Raw genomic sequence first — 4,853 nt, 5'->3', positions numbered from 1 at the left:
TATTTGCTGCACATCTCTGGCCTTGGTCAAGCGTGCTTGCTGTCCACAGCATGCACGCACGGGGGCGGTGATCACGCTCTGGTCGGGGGGACACGGGAGCAGAGCGGCGCACGCAACAGCGATCACGAAATGACATGGCTGCCACGATCACATGTCACTCACTCTCCCTGTAGTACTACATGGAAATGACGTGGCTGCCCCTGTCTCTCTGCTCTGCTCGCGCCCGGAAAAGCAGAGGGGCGTCTCCCCGGCTCGTCATGTCATCCTCAGCCCCATCCCTGGTGTCTCTCTAGTCACTGCCTACAGGCTACAGCTTGCTCGTACTCCCTCCATTTCTTTTTACTCCGCATATAAGATTTGATCAAAGTCATACTACATAAAGTTTGACCAAATATTATCTCGTACTAATAAACCATACGTCGTCTGCACTTTTGCAGAAAAGCCCCTTCATTTTTGAGAATTCAATCCGCAATCCTATTTTAAGTGGATACGTGAGAAAACGCTTCGTTTTTACATAAAAACCCCTGCATTTGTTACAATTCTACCCACAGTACTTAATTAAACTGCTTCACCACCGGGCACCACCACTGCGTATCCATTTGCCTTCTCCACCGCCGGGCACGGGCCGCAGCTTGCCGCCGGCTTCCCGCAGAAGCCAAGGAAGGGGTGATGCGTACCGCCGGAAAAAAAGGAAGGAGGGAAGTGACTAGGAGGCCGGGTCGGCCTGCTGGTTTGCCGGGGCTGGAGAGGCTCGTGGTAGGGAGCTCCTCTCCTCTGCTTCGGGTGCGAGGCGGCCGAAGCGCTCGGGCTGCAGAGCTGCGGGGCGGGGCCCGAAGGGTGGCGCGGGCGCTGGATGGGACTTGGTGTAGGTCTCTGGCGAGATGGGGATGGCCTGAGGGGGTCTGGACGCCGGCGGATCCTTGGCCGGCGGTGCTCGGGCATCGGGCGGCCATGGTCGTCTCTCTGTAGAAAAAGAGAGAGCTCTTAGAGAAGAAGCACGTGGGAGAGAAGAGAGATGGAGGAAGAAGGGGAGGGCTCACCGACGGCGCAGAGGAGGACGCCCGAATGAGGAAGCGGCAGGTCGTCGTCCTCCGCATCGCCCAGCGCGCGGCTTCTCCTGGCGCGGAACTGCCGCAGCTGTTGCTGCTGGCCAGACACCCGTAGCCGCGCACTCACCTGCGGCGAACGGAGGTGGGAGAGGGAGAGTGCCCTGGCTGGCAGGGAGGGGAGGAAGAAGGGAGAGAAGTGGTGGTGGAGGAGCAAGGCAGTGAGAGGATGTGGTTGGACGAGGCATGTGGCCTCTCGCAGTCAACGCGAGCCGCGAGAAAAGGAAGAAGCGAGAATGAGCGACGCGGGATCGGCCGAACCTCTGGGGCATTGCGCAGGTGGCGAAGGCTACGCAGTCTGAATCAGGTCGTAGGCAAGGCTTCTGGCCTGATCCGAAGCACGGGGCCGACGACTGGGGCGAACGGCCAGATCAGGACGAGGCAGAGGAGCTCCAAGGTGCCAGCCTAGGCGGTCTCTGGTTCATCGCCGATTAGGGGGTGCTGCGCTGGCCAGCCACCACGGCCCCGCGCACGTGCAGCTCTTGGCTAGATTGGATGGAGAAGAAGAAGAGGACCAGCGCTGGATTAGGATGTGCGGAGGAATTGGCGATCTGGATAAAAGAAGGAGAGGAGTGGCGATGAGATAAGGCACGCAGTGGGCGGTCAGTGCTTTTCTTTAATGAAATGGAATGAGATTGGTCTTGTACCGGCCAGAAGCTGCACGCATGCTAGCACCGAATTTTCATTTTCCGGAAGAGCACCGATTAATACTTGATGATGTTTGTTGTTAGTACATACTTCCTCTGTCCTAAAATAACTCGCAATACAATTTTATACACAATTTTGTATTTCTCTGTTTCTAAATTTAAGTCCTTTTACAAATTTTAATACGGACTACATATACATGTATATAGACATATTTTAGAGTGTACTTTCACTCATTTTGGTCTATATGTAATCCATATTAAATCGTTAAAAAGACTTATATTTAGGAACAAAGGGAGTATTGTTAGTTTTTTTTAACCAATAAAACTTTATTCCTCAAATAATAGCCAAGTCATTTACAATGAAGTGAGAAATAAAATCAGCGATAAACGATTTTCAGAAAATAGAAGATTTATCACTAAAGGATTTGTGTGCCACCTCATTCGCCTCGCGGAAGCAATGTGAGTATTCAACATTAGCAAAATTCAGAGCTAGCTGCTTACACTCTGCCACCATAACCGCATCAAGTCCAGCATGAGCATCCGGATTTTGTACTGATTCAACCACAAAGTTGTTGTCTGATTCAATTAGGATCTTATTGCATCCGATCTTCCCCGCTAAGTATAGGGAGTATTGTTAGCTAGTACAATGTCGAGACATTTATTTTAAGACAGATGGAGTATAATAATTAAAAGTGAATGAAATATTAAAAATAAATATTTCTTAATGGAGAATATATTTAAAGCTCGCCGGTACTTGCTAACCATCAAGATATTCCTCAACTATGTATGTCATCGATGTCATTAGTAAGATAGGAAGGAGAGTGAGGGATGAAGAATAGAGAGAGTGCGACAACAATGCTTCTTGCTCGCACCATGTTTCGCCCCGCACGACAGCTGGGAGAAGGAGCACTACCCTCTGTTGTACCATGTGTCCCACGGCTCTGCATCCCCTAATTCTGATACTCATCGAGGCCCAATGATAATGTCCAGGGAAGTGGTCATGTTGGCATGGAGAGTGTGCTCCTACTGTTGACGGCACAACAAAAGTGTCGCAAGTATTGTAAATTCTTTACTTTCTGGTCATCATATTTTTGAAATGAGAAAGCATAAATATGAATTAATGTTAATAGGGATTGTGAGATATAGCGATGAAGATATGATTTGTTTGAAACTGTTACAGGTATGCCAATGATGCACAATTACTTTGCATAGAAGCAGTGGCCGCTGTAATTATTTTTACATAGGGTTGTTAAATAACAACTTATTACACGCAATTCAACTTTTTTTAGAGCGAGTTGAAGAAGTAGGTTTTATTAGTAGAGAAAAAGATTACGAGTTTTTGAAATACAATGAGATCTTCATAAAGTGGATATTTATGAGTTTCACAAGCAATTTAATTGGAAAATCTTATTATTCACCATGATAGGTAAACACTTGAATACCATATGAACTCTGAGATTTATTCTGTACCCGATGCAACGCACGAGCATTTTTTGCTAGGATATAAAAATATGAACATCTACAATATTAAAACTATATAGTATGAAAATACATTTGGTGGTGCATCTGATAATGTTGATTTTATATTCTTAATGTTTATATTTTTTAATATAAAGTTAGTCAAACTTTATAAAACTTGACTTTAACCAAACATTATATGCAGACAAAAAGAAACAGTGGGAGTAGATAGAGAGTATCGCCCAGACATCCATTAATGATAGTAACTCGTACTAGTATAGAGAGTATCGCCCAGACATCCATTAATGATAGTAACTCGTACTAGTACTACTAGCTAGCCTCTCGTCACAAGCCAACAACACTATTTGACTGTTCAAGTACAGTCGTTGAGCAGCTAGCCGGTCGGCGGACCCGTGCATGCCGGCCCTACAAAAAATCCAGCGGCCCTCCCTCCTCGTTCGCAGCCAGCCAAAGCGAGCCAGACCGGGCAGGCTTCAAAGCAAACGAGCAAACGACGACACGGGAGCGGCTCCGTGGCCCGCCCGGCCCATGGCCGGGACACACCCACGGTGCAGGATCAATCAATCCTCCCCTAGCACCATGCAACGTACTACTCACCGTCCCAGGAAATGTGGCCTCCAGCGTCACCGCGGCCGCGGACACTGCTCGCCGGGGCCTCCGTCGACGAAGGAGCACGTCGTACGTACAGGTACAGCACGGGCACATTTACCACGACGCAGCAGCAGCGCCGTGCGATGGCAGCAGGCAACAGCGTCAGTCAGGCCAACTTCATCGCGCGACCCCAAACGGACGTCCGTTTTGTCCGGTTTTTGTCCCTTTGGATAGGGATTTGGGGTCATGTCCGGACCTATCCTGGGATGCGGTGGCCGAGCGCCCAGCGCGCGGCCGCATCCTTTTGCCCTATCTTGTCTGCGTCTATTTAAAAAAAGGGATGTTTCAAATGCCAAGCTCCAATTCACGACCTGAGTTTATCACGCCGGCAACAAAGCCAGCGGCCTACACGACCATCGCCGGCAACACAGCCAGCGGCCGGCAATACAGTCAGCCTTCAAAATGAATAGTTGTCCTCACCGGCAACACAGCCAGCGGCCGGTAACTGTTGGAAATATGCCCTAGAGGCAATAATAAATTAGTTATTATTATATTTCCTTGTTCATGATAATCGTTTATTATCCATGCTATAATTGTATTGATAGGAAACTCAGATACATGTGTGGGTACATAGACAACATCATGTCCCTAGTAAGCCTCTAGTTGACTAGCTCGTTGATCAATAGATGGTTACGGTTTCCTGACCATGGACATTGGATGTCATTGATAACGGGATCACATCATTAGGAGAATGATGTGATGGACAAGACCCAATCCTAAGCCTAGCACAAAGATCGTGTAGTTCGTATGCTAAAGCTTTTCTAATGTCAAGTATCTTTTCCTTAGACCATGAGATTGTGCAACTCCCGGATACCGTAGGAATGCTTTGGGTGTACCAAACGTCACAACGTAACTGGGTGGCTATAAAGGTGCATTACAGGTATCTCCGAAAGTGTCTGTTGGGTTGGCACGAATCGAGACTGGGATTTGTCACTCCGTGTAAACGGAGAGGTATCTCTGGGCCCACTCG

At 48.3% G+C, this 4,853-nt stretch overlaps 1 long non-coding RNA gene across 1 annotated transcript; it reads right to left on the bottom strand.

Moving 5' to 3' along the window:
- Window positions 1-419: 419 nt before the first annotated feature.
- On the bottom strand, window positions 420-1,703 carry LOC123181414 (uncharacterized). Its single transcript, XR_006491724.1, has 2 exons — window positions 1,041-1,703; window positions 420-963 (listed from the first exon to the last, which is right to left on the bottom strand). It is a non-coding gene; the product is annotated as an uncharacterized lncRNA (long non-coding RNA).
- Between the last annotated feature and the right edge of the window lie 3,150 nt (window positions 1,704-4,853).

The sequence above is a fragment of the Triticum aestivum genome, chromosome 1A, assembly GCF_018294505.1.
Source record: "Triticum aestivum cultivar Chinese Spring chromosome 1A, IWGSC CS RefSeq v2.1, whole genome shotgun sequence".
Lineage (NCBI taxonomy): Eukaryota > Viridiplantae > Streptophyta > Magnoliopsida > Poales > Poaceae > Triticum > Triticum aestivum.
The sequence above is the reverse complement of the archived record's forward strand: the minus strand, read 5'-3'. Positions and strand labels throughout refer to the sequence as shown.